Here is a 22,059-nt window from a genome sequence, read left to right on the forward strand (position 1 = left end):
CTGACCAAAGGGATATTCCATACTATATGACGTCATGCTCAGTATATAAGGCTGAAGGGAAGAAGAAGGAAGGGGGGAACATTGAGATTGATGACATTTGTCTTCCCAAGTCACCATTAGGAGTGATGGAGCCCTGCTTTCCTGGAGATGGCTGAACACCTGCCTGATGCTGGAAAGTGGGGAAAGAATTCCTCATTTTGCTTTGCTTGCGTGCATGGCTTTTGCTTTACCTGTTGAACTGTCTTTATCTCAATCCACAAGTTTTCTGACTTTTACCCTTTGGATTCTCTCCGCCATCCCACTGTGAGGGAAATGAGCGAGAGGCTGTGTGGTGCTCAGTTGCTGTCTGGGGTTACAGTTGTTTGTACAGTTGTACAAAACAATTCCTACAGGACATCCCTGTCAAATAGGTGACCTTAGAACCTCTTATGCTCTCTTGTAAGGAGCACGACTTCCTGGCATTAGATAACGAAAACCAAACCCATAAACCCCTGCTGATCTGAACTTGTGTGGATTCTAATGCATTACAACTTCAAGGACTCCAAAAAGGGAAGACTGTCTAACAGGAGAGTTTTTCTGGGCAGAACTTGTCAATATTATACCTTACGTTTTTAACAGTGCCCCAATGCAGAGTGAGAGCACTCCAGGCAGAGCTCGCCAGACATTGGCAGCTGCATGGGGAGCTGCCTAAGAGACCCAGGAGTGACACATGAGGAGCTGGCCAGGGAGAGAAGCCACAAAGCAGAAGCATTGCAGGCAAGGAGTCCCTGCCTTGAATGCTCTCCCTCAGCTAAGCACTTCAACCAAGTCTGCTGAGCCAAGGTCAGCATCTTACCCTCTGTTCATAATATCTTTTCAGAGAACTTTTCCAAGGCTCTGGCATTAGTCTCTCAGAAGTACTTATATGATGCTGACTGATAAGAATTGTTGTATTGGGTCCTGTATAATTGCTGTATATCCCCATTATACAAGACATGAAATAAACTGATCCTTCCCTTGGTAATAAGTCCTACTATCCAACAAGCAGCAGATGGAGACCTTCTAATGTCACATTCAGATACTAAGAAAAGGAGCCAACTTCTTGGCTCAGGAATATACCAAAAAGCACAGGCGTAAAGTGAGCTGAGAATTCATCCACAATAAAATAGCAGCTGAAGGACCCATCAGAGTTGAAATGATCTGGCCTTGTAAAGGATGACTGAACAAAGTTTAAGAAGTACTTCATTACTGTGTGCAACCAAAGGACATATTTATTTTTCTGACTACATCTACTTCTTAAGTACTTAATAGTTTTTAGTTAACTCAGGATTGTGAAAAATACTGCAGAGAAAAATAAAAAAAACCAGCTCAGGAGCTTTTTTTTTTTTTGAAGAATGACTATAAAACAGAGGGTGTGAGGTGATATAAAGAAGGTGAAAACATGTGTCATCTAGATAATTGACTTAAGGCTGACAATCTAATTTTTAAATTTTGGGTACTGGCATAGGCCCTAATAAGAGACAAAATCAAGATAAGGATCAGAGACAAAAGGCTTGAGTGAGTATGAATGTTTGATTAAATAATAGGATTTGCAAAACTAAGAAACATACCCAGTCCACACTGAGTTTAGGTATGCTGAGAGACTTTGGTCATCAAAGAATTCAAAATTATACAAAAAAAGCCTCATAGTCTACCTTTCCTCAAAGTAAATGAACATGCAAAACTTGAAGTCAGAGACCAAAGAAAGCACCTGCCTAGCGATTCTTAAAACTGATGAATACAGAAAGCAGTAAAAAGGCAAAACTCTGTCTTACACTGGTAAATAAATCCTTGCTAACAAAGAAGGTAAATACACTACCATAATACAGAGCAGGCCAATACATTAGAAAGAAAACAAATATATAATAGTCTTTTTAAAAAAAACTCGATTAATACCTTCAACACATATTCATTATCAAGTTACAGGCATGTTCAGCCCAGCAGGCAGCTGCAGAGACACAGGAATGAAAGCAATTTGGGACACATTTCAAAATGCCGAATAACCACAACACAACACAGAAAATAGCCCAGCATGCCAAACTCACGCCTCTTTAGGACTGCTCCTCAGGCTAAAACAGAGTCAAAGATGACAGTCTGAAAACACGAAGTAAAAGACAGTTTATTTTCTGGATATCATAGAAAAAGTAAAAACCAGATCCTTTGCTCCTCACCAGACCTGTTCCCACTGCCAAAGTAATATGTTAAAATACAGTGAAAAAATACTCACCACTCTGAAAAGTCTGAGAGCAGATAGCTAATACCAAACACTTCTTACACTCATCTCCAGGATTTCTGAGATTTAGTAGGGGTCCTATCTGACTGTCTTTTGCACTTCTTTTAGTTAGGAAAGACAGAACTTGGAAAAGCTTCTCTGCAGTCCCAGTCTTTCAAACTTTGCTTTACAGCCTGAACCTGTAGGCATGTCAGTAGTCCAACCAAACTCAAAGTATTAAAGATATACAAATATATGACATAGTCTCTTAAACTTCAGTGAAAAACAAAGCAACTCCTTCTCCTCTCTTCCCCAGTCCAGCCAGTTATTATTAGAACTTCCCTGTGCAAAAACAATCTCTGCATCTACAAGCTTAAGGTCTCCCCACAAAAACACTTTCTGTGGTTGTGCTCTAACCCTGAAAAGCCAGGGTAAAAACACCTGCAGTACCACTGGATCACATAGCATGGTTAACTCAAGCAGAACATGTTCCCCACCATACACCATCACTTCTCCCCCACAGCTCAGTGCTATTTTGCACCCAAATAAACCTTCCGCACTATTCATTTAATCCTGCTTCACTTCAAATCAATTACAACTTTTCAGAAAGGCACTTTGATGGCTGAGAGTGCCTACAGCAATTCTTTGGAGCTTTTAAGCTCTGTCTGTCAATTTTCACCTAGGTCTTTAAGGTAAAATCATATTTAGGAGCCATCACATACATTTAGGATCTGGACTTTAAGACTTCAAATTTGTGAGACATGACAAATGGTAAGAGTTTGTCGCATTAGAAACTCTGACTAGGAGGAGCCACAATAGATGTGGTCAGAGACTTGGAGCACGGTAAGATTCCTTCCCAGATTCAAGTATTTTGTTTGCTGGCTATGATGATAAAGTTTATAATTAGTTCTCTTTTATTTGAAATTATAGTATCAATTTGGAAACCATCTGTTGTACCTAGGTATCTTATAATGACATTTTAATATTTTTCTCCTTAAGTCTGAATGGTGTTACCATATTCTGGTAGTTGGCAAGGTGCTAGAAACTCTTGGAAGAGGAGAAAGAGGCAGAGGTAGGGAGGGGCTCTGATATAGTTTCATAATTAACGACATATTAATTAGAGCAATAAACCATTAGAATGTTCAAAGTCATTCTCTTACCTGAGGGTAGCTGGTACAGCACATGTACTTTAATTGATTGTAAACTCCCTGATTTCAGCTACTCAAAAATATATGGTATGACAGCAGATTGGTCTTATATTGCCACAACAATTGAGCATTTCCCCAAGGACCAATACCTTAACATGTTATAAAGGCAAAAGGTACTGCCATTATCTTGCATTCTCCCTCTGTCTCCTTCCCTCCCAAATAAAGTCAAGAACAACATTCTGGAGAGACAAGAAAACAACACAACATTTTGTTACTTCAGTTCCAGACTGGCAAAAGACCCTACTTTCTGTAGGATGAGGTGATCGATTTTGTGATCTATCATTGCCATTGTCTAGTCACGATTAGTTTTTTTTTCTTACTATATACCTTATAACCCACACATTCCATATTGTTCCAGTACATTTCATTTTTCCTTAGGAAATTTAAAAAAGAAAAGTTGAGGATCAGTCCTCATTTCTCTTTTACCTGTTCCCCATTACCACTAAAGCACTGTTATTTAAAGCAAGGATATTGGTGTTTGTATGTGATGATTTTAAACATAAAATAAACATCTTGTGCATCCTGATTCTTGTTTCTCTCACCCCATAAGTACACTCAGCAGCCCCTATGCATGGTGCAATTTAAAAAAAAAAATTATCTCACTGTACATTTGACTTCTGAGTACATTATTTTTTCTATTTTCAATGTATTCTGAGTTTTTCCAGAGTGTTAACAGAAGTATTTTCAGTGGGTTTTCCGTGGCATCCTTCATCAGTAGCTTAGCAGTTACTTCTAACATTTTGAAGAACAAATGTCAACAGCTGAATACCAGTTAATTTGCAAGTCCAGTGGGATTCATAGAAAAAACAGAAAGTGAAGCACCAAACCAAGACTTCCAAATCAGACTGCCTAAAAGCACATAAAATCAGAAAGACATTCTGCTCCCATTGCTCACAGTGAATAGTACTTTACTCCATTAATAAAATTGGGTTGGATAGTGCTGAATGTAAGAATAGAGAATCTTAAGTCCCTACGTAAATGGTGGTGTAATCTTTAAAGATGTTGAGCATCCGAAGCTTTTCTATCTCTAGGATGGCTGGGAACTCCACTGAAGGTCACCTGTTCTCAGACACTGACACAATCATTTTCCAACTCAGCAAGATGGAACAAAAATACGCAAGCATGTGTAACAACTCTCTAGCAAGCATTTGCAGACTACCTATTTGCAGCTGATGACATGTCTCCAAACCTTGCATTATTTCAGAAGAACTTTAAATATTTAAAAAACCTTCGCAAACACACAGTGATTTGGAAAGATTAACATGAAATTTAGTTTGGGAAAGAGGATCTCTGCTGAAATCTCAGAATTACTTTTCACAACCTATCTGTCCTCCTACTCTCAGCTTTTAGTATCTCAGTTTGGTCATTGATACATAAAGTAGTTTACAAAGCATAGTCATAATACTATTTCCACCCAGTCCAGTTTGTGAAAAATGTATACTTCTATTTAAAGCAACATCGTGTTTAATTTTGTGGCAATAAAGGTATTTTTCTGCATTCTGATTATGAATGTTCAGTCCTTTTACCATAAACATGTGCCCACAGGGGAAAATAAATCTGGATTTTAAATTTAATTTGTAACTATAAAATATGGAATAGTTATTTCTGTTTATAGCATGCTAAAAAAGGTAATGCAAGTAAGCAGTGTAAGCTACCGGTTATTGATGCCAGCTCTTTTAAAGCAATGATAATAGCTTTTCCTCTCAAGGGAGGACAGTATTTCTTCTAGAAACTATAAATTTTATATATTATTTTACATTTTTAATGCTGAATTTTCATTTGAGATTTGTAGTTTAACATTTCTTAGCTAAAATATTTTCACACTCATGTCCCACTCACTCTTTATGGCATCTATCAATTTAAATACATTTCAAGCAAGAAGAACATTAATATTGAGAGCAGGTTAAATTTCTTACAGAACCTTTCTGTCCGGGGGGGAAGTCTGACATGGATGTACTTGGAAAGATGTCACACCTACTGATGCCTTAAAGGGAATTATAGTCAAAAGAAAAAGTCACTTTGAGTTTATAGATAACAAACAGTTCAGAGCAAATTTTTCAGATCAGAATCAACATGTTAAAATCAAACAACATTGAAGTGTCAGTGTGTGAGAAATAAGAGGTTCAATTATTGAATGTGAAAGAGTCTCAATTCCTATACTGTGGAGCTTACCAAAATTGTATAAGAAATTAGAGAGTAGCATGTCAAAAACACTCATAAAACGAAGCTCTTTCTCCTGACATTTAAAAAAAAAAAAGACTGATATAATTGTCAGTCACAGGCTGAGAATGTTTCAGAAACCAAATTTCAGTCAAATTTAAAAGTAGTAGGAGAAATAAATCATGAACTCCAACCTATTTCATAAAACATTATGGATCTTCTGTGTTCTTCAGTATGCAAGAGAAATTGAATGTGAAGTATTTTAAATTAAAACGTGTAGCCAACTTCTACTAAAAGCACCACAAAGCTGGTGGTGAAAGAGGAAAGGAGTGGAGAAAGTGATGGAAGTTATGAAAAGCAAAAAATTAAGCATCTGTAGGCAAAATCATGTTGTTAATAATTTTAATGGCCAGAGTTAGGTTCTATATTTGTGCAAATACACACACACATATATAACACACAGAGAAATAAAGAACAGGCAGTAATAGAAAATAATGTAGTCAGATTCAAGAATTTAAATTACTTGGGCTCATGAGCAATGCAGCTGATGCTGATAAATGTAGATTATAAAAGTTTACTGCAAACAGATAAATGTGTATACACTGGAAACATGAACAGCTGTTCAAGCACAGAAGAACTCAGATTTGTTACAACATATCGAACCTTAAGAAAATTTAGATTCTACTATAGTGCAGGTGTGTAGGAAGGCAAAAGTGGTAAGGATGGTATCGTGGTTGTGATTGGAGTGGAGACTGAATGAATATGAGTTCAATTTCCACATTTTCCTGTGGGGGCTGAAGCAAACATACCTTGGACAGTGATGCCATAACAAAGTGAGATGGAATTTGAATTTACAGTTGATTATGCTGTCCAAGTAGAGCAACCTCCTCACACTCTAAGATTATTCACATGGGGAGTTAGAGCTCAGCAGCTAATGTGTTTTAAAATGTACACCTCAGCTTTCTTACAGTAATTTCCCCTTGAAGACAAGCCTTGAGGGTGAAATTTTTCAGAAGTATTTACACTGGTCTAATTTTAGTCCCATAGAAGTCAGTCATAGAATAATTTACTTAGTAGCAAAGTTGTAAAAGTTTTGAAATATTCCCCTCTTTCTCCCCTTGTGCTCTTAAGAACTGTGTTTCTCACCTTGCCGTGATATTACAAAGGCAAATCCAAATACCATGACTGTCCAGGTGATAGAAAGATGGAGGCAACCATAAAATGAATTCCTTAAGATTGTAATGGTGAGTTGTGTTTCTACAGCTGAACAATAAAGGAAACGTTAAATGACCATGCGTGTTTAGAAATACATTCAGGTGTTCTGGAGGGATTTTCAATTACAGAGTTGACAAACTACCAAGCAATGTTAGCCCCCATATTGAAAGATAAAAATTTTAAAGCTATGAACAATACTACAAAGAAGTCATGGCCATTGATATAAATTGGGAGAAATTACATTGAAAAAAATAAGAAAATGTAGGGGAACCATGATATGCTAAAATTAAATAAATTTATTTAGATTATATCTTCCCCCCCATATAATCCAACATGTATCCCTTTTTGTTGAGCAAAATTTTTACATGGCTTTTATTATCCATTGACCATGCAAACTAAATAGCACAGGGAAAAGAATGGGTTGACATAGTTTACTTGAATTTTTGTCAAAGTACTTCACTACTAGGTTCTGAGTAAAAAGCAAAGATTCAATGTGAATTAAAAAATAGCTCAGAAGCCAAAGTGTAGGAATGGGCAGGAAATTTTCAGCATCTGGTTAATTCAGAACCTTGCACCATGCATCTCTTCAGAAAAAGATACAGGCTGAGAGTTTGAAAGGACCCTAAGGGAGCTTCAGTCACTAATTCATTTGAATTTTGAATTTCAAATCAGAGATGGACACCTAGATCCCTCAGACTTCCTGGAAAGCCCTACCCTTAGGATTCTTTGTGAATCACTCAAAAATCTCAATGAAAACTTCAGCTTGATGCACAGTAGTGGGCAAAGGCAAGCATACTATTAGTATGCAAAAGCAGTGAGAGAAAATGCCAGTACAATTTTAATGTATTTTGGTAAACTAATGGTTCAGAGTGACTAGGAACAATGTGTTTCATTCTGGTCAAACTCTCTCAAAAGAGAGCGGGAGCTCAGAGGTGGCTGTCAACAGAAGACTGCAAGCATAAATAATTTGTTAATATAAGGAGATAGTCAAAAGATGTGTGTATTTTTCTTTCTCAAGAGTTCGTACTTTGACTGCTACATTAGATAAATGAACTAGGATAACCCTTGCTCATCCCCTTGCAAGTTCAGGAAAAAACATGTTTCAGTGAAACAAAAAGACAACAAAATTAAACCTGCCAAAGTTAAATGCTCTGAACAATACACAATTAATCTAGGAGTGTCATTGCCACTAAATATTACTGAAGACCTACGTAACACAAATAAAAAAGAAAGAACAGCCAACAAAGAAAAAGGACATTTTAAACTGTATTTCAAATACAGTATTTAGTGTCTTTATTTAAGACAATCTACTATAAAATAGATTTTACAAGAGCTCAAGGGGAAACAGAATTCAATTTGAGAAATACGCACTTCTGGGATCATAATAACTAGGGGATAGATCATATAAAATATGTAACAAATTACTTAATATATTTTCCAAAGAAATTTCATATAAATAAAGACCAAATAATTTTTAATAGTTTTGGATGCATTTGTTTACTTTATTGAATTCTGTTGAAAGAGAGGCAAAGAAAAAAATCTCCATTTCTGACTACATTACCATAGTTTCCACTGTCATAGCTCAAAGCACAACTTTTCATGTTTCACTAACTGTAGTGAAGACCAGGAATTGTACAATTAGAGCATATAGTTTGACATTGGTATGGAAAGTATCAGCAAAATTGGATGACTTAAGACAGGAAAAATTACAGCAGCATGGCAGACTAGAGTCACATGCCAGAGGAGAAGAGATTGTAAAAATAAAAAATGAAGCAAGCTAATAGAGAAAGGAACTCAGATCCTTCTACATATTATAAATGCCAGGGCACAAGTAACATGATTAAGTAATGAATCCTAAACAGCTGTCTTGTGACATCTTTTAACGAATTTGAAGACGTTATAGTGTACAAAGAAAAACCTAAGGGGGTACCTGATAACAGGCACAGTTCACGTAATTTTGGCTTGAGAGTCACGTTTTCTAGACTTCATGACACCAAATCCTAGACCTGTTTCCTCAGATAAGACCTCACTAACACAGAGAACAACCAACCACCCCACTTGGCTTCCAGACTATGGCCAGCGTAAATAATCCTTACATTCTTCCTGCTTTTTTGCTTGGATGGCATTAATTCTTGGGCAGTTTCTAATCCATCAAATCACATGAAATTCTTCTGTGCAGCACTCTTAGCTAGTCAATGATTCCATGCCTGGGATTTGTACAGTTAGACATTTCTGTTTATTTCTACTTGTACTTGCCCCTATTAAACTGCAGCCTATTTTATTCAAACCATTTCTTCAATATGGCAACAACATTTTGACACCCAGTCCTGTCCTCCAGTGTGCCTCCACCCATCTTCGCTTAGTGTCACCTATGTCTCTTCCATCATCCAGGTCACTGATAAAAGACACTGCATATTGTTTTTCTTATGCTTAAAAATTGTCTAGTCCAATGTAGCTTTCTGTCAATAAGCACTGAACTCTACAGCACAACTCTCATTCAAGATGTATTTAAAATAAAGTATAGGAATTAAATACAAGGCAACAGTTGATATGTGATTAAATGCAGAAAAAAATATATGAATGTATGCAGTGAGTAAATGAAAGTATAATTAGTCATGAAAGTAACATACTGTCATGTAACAATAAGAACAAAGATCTAGAAATGCTATCCCATTCATCTCAATGGAGATGTTAATTTCAGATTAAGTCAAATTAAAACAAACACACAAAAGAAGCAAAGCCAGCTCTCCATCTCTGAAGCTACATGCAAATTGAAGCACACTTGCATCTTGGCAGCAGTTTTAACTGAAACATTTGTTAAGCTTAATCTAAGAAAGACTATACTTGGTCAGACTAAGCATTTCATTTGTTCTGTATCCCTTCTCTAGCAGTGGCCCATCATGGACACATTAAGGCAGTGTACAAAACCGAGGCAAACATACAGTCATTTTTCCAAGAATACTTTTCCAGCCTCCAGTGAGTCTGAGTTTCAGTGGCTCTCTGAAACAGAATTATAGCTTTATAGTCCTTAACAGATAATATCAGTAACCAGTCTTATTACTTTCCGAATCAATGTCAACTCAGCTTGTGGCAAGGAGTTCCATGGCATAACTATATGAAACATGAAAAAAAATACCTCCTTTGGTTTAACTTAAACATATCACCTACTAGTTTCATCTCATGCCTGATGTCCTTGCAGTAGAAGAGTCAGTGAACAATCACTCATCATCTATTTACTTGCCACTCATGAGTTGATAAACTTGTCATAGTGTCCTTCAATTTTCTTCCTCCCAGACTGAAAACTCGTAGTTCTACTTGTTCCTTGTTTGAAAGATTTAATCATCCTTTACTCATCCTACTCCTCCTTCTCTTCACCTTTTCAAGGTGCAGGTGGACCACTGTGACACTGCTTGTAACCATGATGTTCTCTACCTTGTTCTTTTTCTTTCTAAAAATTTCTAATATTAAATTTGCTTTGACTGCTACTATTTTCATAGCTCACAGTGAATACACTGTGAATATATAATCTCACAGTGAAATTCTCGAACACTAATTGCCAGTTTGAAGTCCATTCATGGACACAAAAAGGCTTTTTAAAAAAGTTTATTTCTCCTATTCTGAGTAACTTAATATCACCTGCAAATTTTGCTGCATAAAGACAAGCTTCCCCTTCCTGCTGCATTTGAAATAATGCTAGTCTTATGTCTTTAACAAATTGTTTTGTAAGCTCTTTTTTAGTCTACCTTATTGTGGCTTTATGTTCTATTTGTGGTTTTTATGTTTCTATTATCCTTGAATAATGGAATAACAGGCATGTCTTCATTTCTTACATACTGATTTGTTGGTGCCTTCTTGTAAGAAGGTTTAGCCAAAATCTGAATTTTAGAACAGACTAAACATAGAGATCTCTAAAATTAGAGATCTATCAAAGCAGCTGAATAAATCCATTTAAGACATAGTCACATAAATTAGAATAATTCAATGGAACCTTCTTCCATTCTAGAGGATTTTAAATTGGTACTCTAAGTCCAAGACCAAAAACAAGCAGATGGTTCAAGATGCCAATACACTGCTTTGGAAGTGGTCTAGCTGAAAGCATTCTGCACTTCACTTGTTGAGATTTGATGATGCTTTTGCAGTAAACATCTTCTGCAGTAAGTATATGATACAAACTCCATCTGCCGGTAAGAATTACTTGCACTGAATTCAATAGCTTTGGAACAGTTCATAAGGATGGGTTAAATAATGTTAATAATCCCATAATGGCTTTACTCTTGACATTTTATTATTTGGTTAAGACTGCAACTTCTCTAAAATTGGGCTATGATTCTATGCACTGTTCATTCCAAAACACTTAAGCTGACACCTGTTTACAGTAATATGACACCTATCATCCACCTTTATCCAACTATTGTATGCTCTCCATGATCTTTCTCTCTCTTATTTAACTTGCTCTGCATTCTCAGCATTTACCTTCACGGCTTCACCTTTCTCCTTTTGTTCCCACAGTTTATTCCTCCCTGCTTTTTCAGTTCTCTCCCCACCCCCAATCCCACCTATCTTTGCCATTTTAATTACTGTTAGAATGATTTACACCCATGCCGCTCAACATAGTGTATTAGCAAATCCAGTTTTCAGTTGCACACAAATTTGCTAAGAAACTGTCAGCTGAAATTCTCCGCACTTGGGTGCCTGCCCAAGGTGATTTTTTTTTTTTTAAATAGCAACTTACAGAGCTGAGCTGCTTCTAAGTATGAAGCTTTGGAAAATCACATTGTTTGCTCAGGTTCTAAAAAAAATACAGCATCTGTCTCTTTGAGAAGCTTTAGTGTTGTTTTGTTAAACAGGGCTCTGTAATATGACAAAAAAATTGTCAGCATTTTACTCAGCCTGTAAAAACTTCCCTGAAATTTGGCCAAGTTACAGGGTTTCTATTAATTTCTGTTTATACACACACACCCCATCTTTTTTCAAACCTGGTTGCCAAAACTCTCAGAATCACCCCTTGCACACAGCCTACCCCACCTTCCCACTTCTTTTTTCCCCACAGCAGCTGCCAGGCCCAGCAGGAACCCCCCCTCATGGGCTCAGTGCTCCCCGCCTGGCACCCAGGCTGTGCGGCAGCAGCCACACTCAAGTGCACTGCAGTGAAAAACTGTGTGGAGCAAGGAAGTATAAAAGTCATGAGGGTGCTGAAGAATCCAAAAGGAACAGACAGAAATCAACGTGATACTTGGAAAGGAAGATCAGATGGGTTTCAATACTACCAGGACCAAAGAGGAGCTGGAGGCTCTGGTGTTTGTAGTCTCTAACAGCCCATTCCCTGCAGACTCCAAAAAAGTGAACCCAAAAGAGGGAAACTCTTTCTACAACTAACAGATATTTCAAGCTTTTTAGTTTTAAGAGGGTATACACATAGTTTTCCCTATGTTATTTTTAAACAGTTCTTAGATATAGTTGAAATAGGTTAATTTTGAGAAACATTCCGCTTGAGCTAGATGATCCACATGGAACAGTTTCCTCTAATAGCCGATAATTGGGACATTAAGAAAAACTGAAATTATGACTCTATTAATGTGCACTATGAAATACAGGCATCACTTCTAGCTTCCTCTATAGGACAGGCATTTGCATATAAACATTTATAGACCTGTTCATGCTCACACTTTTTTTGACCACTTCTCTGAGCTTTCTATAGGCTTTTAGTGAATCTACTATCTTGATGAGTCCACTATTGTCTGCAAATTCTGAATGAACTTCCTCTGCTGTACATGAAGAAAACAATTATCAGAGCATGACAAAGAATTCATAAATGTATATGAATTCACTGCACACAGGATGCCCACACACCACATTGTCGGACAATCCAGAACAATAATACGTGAACTTCTGAATTTTGCATTCCAAATACTGACCAATGTGTTGCTATTTAGAGGTATTATTAAGACACAAATAAGGTGTCTAAATTGTATCCTGAATTCATTTTTTGAGCTTTCCTTCACCTATCTCTACTTCTACTGGTTGTCTCTATCATATATAGCATTGTGGTTATATTTTAGACTGCTAGCTTTGTGGCTGTATCATATTTAAAGCTTCACAAAACCCACAACAATACACATCAAACAAGTACTACTAAGCACAACAGAAGAACTGAAAGAGAGCAAGAGGAGTAATAGTCTGAGGTATTCCTATATCATTAAACAAAACAAAATAACAAAGGACCAAAGGTAATCTAGTCTTTCATTTTTGCTAACAAACTGTTTGAGATTTTAACTTTAAGATTGCACCCAAATTATAAATATTCTACTTCAATAAGTGCTATACTTATGGCTTTAGTATTTCTTTAAAGGACTGCATAGACAGTGGCATCCCCACATTCCCTTAACTACCTATGTAAAAGAAGTAATACACATGTAGTTACAGGTTGTTAGCAGTCTGTTGAAAAAAGGTACATTACTGTCCAAAAGAGTTCTGTTTTACAGAAGAATCAAGAAAGGAAGTGTTGAGGGATATTAGTTGTTTACCATAAATAAGTAGGTTTTAGTTAGAATAAATTACTTAGGAATATAATAGACTGTGATTTGTGCTGTTTGCTTAGCTTTACTTAGCAAGAGTGGCTACATTTGCTGAAGCCTTAGGCTGCGATAGAGGTATTTTTCTCAGTAATTTTCCTAGTAGTTTTCCAAACACCTAGTACAGTGCTGTGTTTAGTCTTTTAGTATGGGAAAGTATTTTGATATCACACTAATGTCTCAGTAATGTTTTTCCCAGTCTGGGACTTTTCAGTTCTCCATGTTCCACCAGCAAGGGCATGTGTACAAGGAGTGTAAACCAGAAGATAAGGAGGCTCCAACCTTTGGGGAAAACTGCAGAAACTGCAAGTCAACAAGAGTCTGCCTGCGTGGACACAGAAGAAGAATCCAATTAGATGTTAGAAGACCCTAGACCAAAAAATCACTATTGGACTAAGGGACGAATGGACAGCGCATGAAGGGCACATGAGGAGTGGGTGTATGGGACCCAAGGGTATAGTTGCCCAGGGATTTCTTTGTTCTTGGTCACTCTGGAGGCACCCAGCCTGAGCCGATCCTGCTGCTGCATCTTTCAATTAAATTAATTATTTTATAAAATGTGATGCCTGAGACTCTGCTGTGGGAAACCTAGGGTCGAGCCTGAAAAAGGAGGAAGCATGCTTAAGAATAAGTGTGTGTCTGCACACACGCGCACGACACCATGAATGGTGTGTGATTGCATGGGCAGCAGCTATTCCTTTAACAGGAAGAAAGCATGCTTCAGAGAATTAGTTAATACACAACACAAGAACTCAACCAAAGAGTGGAGCACACCTACACAAGAGAGATATGTATCTCCAACAATGGTGAAATACCTAATAAAATGCTCGTTGTATCTGCCAATACAATATACTTCCCATGCGACAAAATTTGCACTGTATGAATTTAGAACATGGAAACATAGGGCAACCTTTTCAGAAACTACAGTATATTTTAATGTTTCCATTTTAAAGAGACAATCTTTAATATTAAACTCCAAGTTTTCGCAAATGCAAGCTTTTTACAAATATAGCCCATATTAACAATAGCAGCAAGGTACACATCATCTGATAATAGGTTTGCCAAACAGCTAAGAACCAAGACATATAAAACTAATAAGTACTTTAAAAAATGTATGTTAAATATTATTCAAGGCAACAGAAAATATTTTTTCTTTTTTTTTTTTTTGAAAGTTAATATTTGCTTATGTGCTTACCATTATCAGCACTTATTATTTTAATAAATCTACTTGGAATAAGAAAGTTAAACATACATGTAGATATCTAAGGTAACAAACAGCTTATCTGTTACCTACATGTTAACAGTTTTTAATGTTATTGATAGAAAATGGCATGTATTATGACAAATAAAAGGAAACGTTTTAGTCCCATACTGCAGGGACTTTTGTTGACCTGTTAACTATTCCTATACTAAATTGCCACTTCATTTTTAATGAGCCTTCTATAAATGGAGTGGTTGTTTGTATTCTGAATCTGCAAATGTTGCAAAAATTTCTAAAAATGGGTCAGTTGCAAAACCATAAATACTTTCAGTCCATTATTATACAGTAGTATTTTAAAAGTATTCTCAACAACTAATGTTTAATAGTAGACATGTATTTTAATGACAGAAATATTAAATAATAGTATCAAATAATATTAACTTTAAAAATCATAACTCAGTAATATTCATGGGATGTCCCACCAATCAAACTAATAGATGTCATCAGTTGATCAAAAAAACAACAAACACTGACATGCATATGCACAGATACAATTTTTTACTAGGCTTGAAAGATAACTTAAGGTTAAGGAATATTTCAAGAGTCAAGATACTAGACTTCTGTTCTGCCAGAACAGAACCAGAAAGTTCTGTACTTTCATAAGAGGTTTAATTTCAGTTAATTCTAGCAAGCTTAGCCTAATTTGGATGAAAGAAGCCACACTGTGTTTCTCACACCAACTAAGTCATATTAATTGTAGTTATAAGTTACTGCAAAGCCATATAAATTCCAAAGTTTTCAAACTGATGTTCCTTCTGTAGAAAACCAAACCTGAAACATTTCAATGTTTAACTAAAATGGTATTTCATTAAAATATGTTTGATAGGCCTCTGTTAGAACACTAATCTGGGGCTCTGGGAGAACAGTCAAGTACCTGATTTGTCCGACTGAGAACTAATTTTCCATTTTTAGAGCACACCACTTCAGGAATAATGCTTGTGTTTTCTCCTCCTTATCCCCCAGCTTTTCCATCCTTTTCTCAAAAGGGAAACATCTTACAGAACAGAATACTTTTTCAACTCCAGTTTAATTACCACCTCCTTTGGGTTTTCAGTTTTGGAGCTTGGGAGGTTGATAAGAAATTGCAGACATAGCTGCATATGCATAAACATTGCTGCTGCCATCTGCTGCCATCTATAGTTTTGAAGAGTCTTAAAGGTAACTGTACCACTCTTTCCATCAACAGGACAAGGCATAAAGTAAGTGGCTGCAAATATACATTTTTATGAACTTCAGAGAAGAACAGTCTGAACAAGCATGTTGTTTGTATCACTAATTAGCAAAGACCAATTAGTAAACTCTGCCAAACACACCATCATTGTCTGGAAGAAATAAAAGCAATGGTCTTTAATAAATGTTATTTCCTTGCAGCAATCTACCTTTTGAATTCTAGCTCTTTCATCTAGTTATAAATGCACAAATGGAAAATCTGTGGCACAAGGCAATCCACTGTGTAAAGCAGTACTTGTCATTGCAACTCTTTTACACTCCCTAAGACTGTGCTGAACTTAATAGGAATTGTGAATCCTCAGCGCACAGCATGGTTGGGACTTCACACTAAACTCACTGCTCCACTGTCAGTTCTAACATTCGAGTCTCCTCTCAGGCAATTCCAGTCTTTCCTCCTCATAAATTTGTCATAAGAATCCTTTGTCCTGTCTTTACGGATGCATTCCATTTAAAACACATTCCAATAAGAAAGGTTGATGTAGTAAACTTTCAAGTCTTGATCTATGCTGTTTCGTTTTTATCTCTTCCTGTTCTTTATCAGTCTCAAGGTAGATCTTAAAATGCAACATCCAATTAAATAGTACTTCAAGTTTCCATAATTAATTAGGAACTATTCTCCTTTCTTTTCAACTTATACGCATGAATCCCTTGAGCTTAAGAAACAGGAGTGGGATAAAATAGTAAAAATAAACTTTTATAACTGAGTAACTTTTATCTACATATCTACAATACGTGGCATCACAATGCCACAGAATCACAGAAAACTGGGGTGGAAGGGACCTCAAGAGGTCACTTAGTCTGCCTCTCCGCCCTAAGGCAGGATCAACTATATTGAAACCATTCTTGACAGATGTTTGTATAACCTGATCTTAAGAAAAAAAATCCAGTGGTGGAAATTCCACAGCTTGCTTAGGCAATTTACAAAATACTGTTGCAAATTGCACCTACTAATAATTCAATGCAGCAAAAATTCTTACTGACACTGCTCTGCAAGATTAATTCTTTGCCAGTTTTAATGCACAATATGGCACACTTGAATTCATACAGATAATTACAATGTAAACATATCTCTGTGACTAAGCATACAAAATATATGCTGGTTTTCAATTTTATAAAGAGAGAAATTCTGCATAACTGATCACGAGTGTCCTTAAATTAGTAACAGAGGACTTCATGATTAATCAAGGTACGAATACACTACATACATTACACATTACAGTGTAATTTGTGTGCTAAATATATTTATGTATCTTACTTTCGTATTATTTTTATACAGAAGGATTGAGATGCTTTCATGTACACATATAGGTGTATATACACACATCCCCCATGCATGGGCTGTGGTTTAATACAAATTCATAATGCAAAATATTTCCAAGGGACCTAGGTCCGTTGAAGCCAAAGGATCTAATGATAAACAAATTAGCACCTTCACAAATGAGGTTTCTATGGTCAAGCCAGTCAGCTCTTGACACTTGTCTGCATCCTGGCTTGCACTGAAGTCAGTTTATTCACAAGTATGATTTGGGAATCCTAATTGCTTGTAAATAGGATGTAGAATTCTCTACTAACAACATAACAAACAGCAGTATTTGATTTGCAAAGGCATCAATTTTTCCAGAATTTAATACAGATTAACTAAGGCTTCTAACTTTTTTTCCTGCTTTATGAGAATAATTTTCCCAGAATTTATTAAATTAAAATTTTCATGGTGGTAGAAAGAAAAGGATCTTGCTGTTATGGGAAAAGGACTGCTTTATGGCTTTAGTTCTGATACCTGGAAGAAAAAGGTACCAAAAAATAGATCAAAAACTATTTTGAAAAGTGGAAAAATGAACAGTATCTTTTTTGGTTTTGTATCCCCTAGAAAAAAGTTTTGAACTCACCGAGTTAAATATTGACAACACTCTACCAATAAGTGTGTGTGGGCTTCTTCGAACAGATGGAATATTATCTATAGATTTTTGCTGGTTCACAAGCCCTGTGCTCACATTTCCAGTAAAAGCTGCTGTCTGATATACAAAGCTAAATGCCCCAGGGACATTGAAGTGAACATATTTTTCCGCTGTTTTAAGCACACCAGCAGTCATTTGTAGAGTTTACATGGCTTTCTTGTCAATACCTGCTGGTCACAGTTGGTGAAGAAGCAGTTTCTCTTATGATCTGCTTGCTAATTAAGCATGGCAGTAGCCATTCAGAATGAAATTTTCAACAACATGACACACAAAAGGAAAGAATCAGATGTATTTTGAGAAGGCTTCAATCTTTAAATCATTTGGATTCTGTAGTTACTGCAACTTAAAGCTAACAGAAAATACTATGCTAGATTAATGTGCAACTTTTCTGATAAACTATAACATACTGTATGTAGGATGGATTCTTTAACCTGAATGTGCCACAAAATAATTCTTTAAAAGAAGAAAAGTTAAAAGGATTTGAAGCTGTCACAATACAGGCCAAAAATCTGTATTGTCTTCTGCTTTTCCTCACTTTTCTCAGTGCTTCATAATCTACCCTTGTTTGTTGCTATCTTTCATTTATCATGATCCAGCTGTAACTTGTTTCTGTTGTCCATTCCTTTACTTGCAGGACGATTGCAGAGTTTGTCCTATGGTGCCCTTCGGCATGCAAAACATCCTGGAAAGTATCAGCAAAACTACTTCATTGCCCTATTTTAAATTCTTTGCTTTCTTGGCCTTCAAAAACCAGTTGCTCCTTTGCTGAATGACTATCTTCTAACATCTCATTGTTTCCCTGTATTACTCCTCCTTCTTGGTTTGTATCCATCTGTGGTCTTTTAGTTCATGCTTAGATTATAAACTCTTGTAGGCGGAAGTCTTTGGCTTTTGTACAGCCCCACCCAGCGGTACAAGGCTTGAACTCCAAGACATATTGTAATACAGTAAATAAAACCCCCCTACGTTAGTTTTCCTCCAACAGTTGACATTTCACTATTTTGTTAAGCCCCTTGAGTGCAGGGAGGACAAACCTGGAGTGGCTGAGAACTAAATCGTACTACTAATTAAGAACAGGCTGTTTTGAATAGGTAAGGAAATAGAATACATCAGTGAAAGTGAATCTTTTTTGAGAGAAATCTTCAGATGGCAAAGTAGAACTACCAGAGGTGACTGAAAAGCCTTTTCCCAGTCAGAGCAAAAACCCACTCCACAAGGAACTGTATCACATCCAAGCATGTTTTTGAACATTTACAAGTCATGCTCAAATTCTTTCAAAAATATAATAAACATTTATTTATATCTAGTTTGTGGTTGCAACTTTTAAGTTCTTGTCCACCTATGCCTTCATCTCTTCCTCTAAAAATGGACATTTGACATAATTGTAAAGAAATGTACCTTTTGCAATTTTGGACAAGAAATATAGCAAGAAAATATAATTTTTAAAATATCCTAAGGACAAGAATGCAATAGGGGATGCTGCTTGTAAAGGTAACTGGCATTAAAAAGCTTAGAAAGTCTAGTACTTTAAAAATCTGGAGGTAATAATAGGATCTACAGCTACTATTGGCAAAAAGGGTCATGTTCCAAAAGGAGAGTGTGACTGGGTGACAAGTCAATACACACAGAGAAGACCTGAATCCACCACAGCAGACTGTTTTTAAGAAGTAACTGTGGTGTACCCCTTCCCACTATAAATAGTCTGGAGTTTAGTTTGGATATTGAAGGTGGCGAGGTAGCTCTCCTGCCCAGACACTCTCTAATGCTATTAATGTCTCTTCTGCTCAGCAGAAGTTCTGTAATATACTTCTGCTGGGAAAAAGATCTGATAGTGTTATTATGAACGTGCTTTTGAAGAAAATAATACTATAAAAATTACATACACTTTATTTTGAAGCCTAAATACATTTTTTTCCATTAGTGACAAACTAAAGATCCCCTGGACAGATAATAGAACAAAAAGACTTCAAGAAAAAATACATAAGATTTCATTTTAAAGACTGGTATTCTTTTTTTTTCTTTTTTTTTCTTTTTTTTTCTTTTTTTTTCTTTTTTCTTTTTTTTTTGTTTCTTAATAGTAAATAAGGTTGAACTACTAAGCTGTCTGGAGAGAATACACGGTAGAGTTAAATAAAGAATCAAAATCCAGACACATTGAAAAATACATTAAAAAGAACCCTACCAAAACTTTTTAATTAAAGTCTTCCAAAGAGTTAGAAAGCCTTTAAATTTCAATTTGATGAAGTTGTACTGAAAGAGAGCTCCCTCTGTCTGGTTCTGATAATCTTATTTCACCTTTCCACTGTAACCTTTTTTTTTTTCCCCATACCTTGTCACTTCATTGTTATTTATTCTTTGACAGGCACGTCTTGGCTGAGATTTTGGCTGCACCCATAATGAAATATTTTCTGCTATGGAATACTTGCAGCATACTGCCAATAATCACCCATGCTGAGAGTCAGTCTTCAAGTTTTCACCTGCTTGCAAGTAAAATGACTTGAAACATCCACAAACAAGTTGCCTTGCTATTCCTTTTCCCCAAATATTTGCCAGCTCAAAGGAAAACATGAGCAGAGAAATAATATTGGGACAGGTGAGGAGGAGATCCAGAAATTGTTTTTTTAAGATTAAAGAAATAGAATTCAAATAAACTGTCAGAGGGTAAATGGTCCTGTAAGAGGCTTACTTTAGGAGGACTACTTTTCAGAACCAGTCTGATACAAATTAGTTAGTGTTAGAAGTCTGATATTCCTCTCCATAAAATTCCTTCCTCTCTGTTCAAATCAGACTCTTATTAAACCCATGGAATATCACAGTAAAAGCAATAGCTTAATGAAATCTCTGGGACTTTCCTTACCCTGTAGCCCAACTCTCAGAACTCAGGAGAATTTTATCTGACACATAAAACCAGAAAAGGCCATGGTCCCTTTTAAGACATGCATCATTCATCTCTCTTTCTGCCATTGGGGATTTCCTCCTCTTGTGATTCCACAGCAATTATCAAGAGATGAAGCTGAAGTAAACCTATTGCCTCCATGCATTTAATGTATAGTCAGCAAGTCTCTCTGCCAGGACATGTGAGAGGGAAGGAGCAACCTGCACAACAAAAGCAAGGTGGCATCAGCTTCAGTCCCCTTGGGTTTAAAGTGCTGTCTGATCTTTTTGAATGGTAGCAAGACTGCCACTAAGCCTTTTATCAACTTGTAGTTTTTATATTTCTCTTTTTAATGAGCATTTGTAGCAAATGGAAAAAGATAAAATTCAAGAATTGCATTACAAGATTCTCTAGTATAATGTGATTTCTGTTTGATTATAAAGGTGGTACATATAGGACACGTAGAACATTATGTCACATATGGTCAGTTAATTAGTTTCTGAAGTAAAGCAAGATTAATCAAGATCAAATGTCATGAAAAAATATAACTATGCCATTTGCTCTCCAAGAAGTATTTTGCTAACTTTATGCCACATTTTTGGCTTCCAGTGATTGCTTCTCAAATTAGCATACTTTGTTGGTTGTAACTGCTGTCCTCTGTGAAGTGTATGTTGAAACAAGTAAACATAAAATGACACAGAAACAGAAAATGGAAAAAGCTAATTTCCATAAACCAAAGTATTCTGGCTGCATCCTGCTGAAATGTCTTAAGATCCACCTAAACTATACCACAGACAAAACTAAGATAGGAAATGTTACAGCAAGCAGTGCTGTCAGACAGTAGGCTCACACATGAAATCCTGTATCAGAGAACAAAGAACAAAAAGCCTTTGAGCTCCTTGCAACATCAACTGCCACTTATTAAATATCAAGATATTACAAACTATGCTTTTTAAAAAAAAATCTGTCAATAAAAAAAGGTCACAAGAAAGCCACCAGTTAAATTTAACTGTTTTTTCTGTTTGAGACTGTTGTGTAAAGGAATGTTATCCCTGTGCAAAAATCCAACACCTTTTTTGAGGATATAAGAAGCACACTGTTTTGCATAAAGCTAGTTTCACACTGAGTAAGAACTTTCTGGCATAAAACTAAATTAAAAAGAACAGATGGTTGCAGGAACATAGTAAAAAAAAAACAAAAACAAACCAACAAAAAAACCAAACCAGATATCAAAGCATCACCTTCTCTTTCCCTAAATTTTCCCTGAAAGAAGTAGAACAGGAAGCTTTAAGAAGTTTAGGTCATCTAATCCCCATAAGATTCAATCCAAAAACTAATATACCAAACACTTTA

General features: G+C 36.2%; 1 protein-coding gene across 4 annotated transcripts in view; it reads right to left on the minus strand.

The window, feature by feature from the left end:
• LOC129208749 (heparan sulfate glucosamine 3-O-sulfotransferase 1-like) overlaps positions 1–22,059 on the minus strand; it is a 58,263-nt gene that overhangs the window by 12,146 nt on the left and 24,058 nt on the right. For 2 of the 4 annotated variants that reach the window (XM_054832015.1, XM_054832016.1), the window contains exon 2: positions 1,915–1,966. The exons of the other annotated variants lie outside the window; for them this stretch is intronic. The gene's annotated coding sequence lies outside the window, so the exon portion shown is untranslated. The remainder of the gene's footprint in view (positions 1–1,914; positions 1,967–22,059) is intronic. 4 annotated transcript variants of the gene reach the window in all.

The sequence above is a fragment of the Grus americana genome, chromosome 7 (assembly GCF_028858705.1).
Source record: "Grus americana isolate bGruAme1 chromosome 7, bGruAme1.mat, whole genome shotgun sequence".
NCBI classification, from domain to species: Eukaryota; Metazoa; Chordata; class Aves; order Gruiformes; family Gruidae; genus Grus; species Grus americana.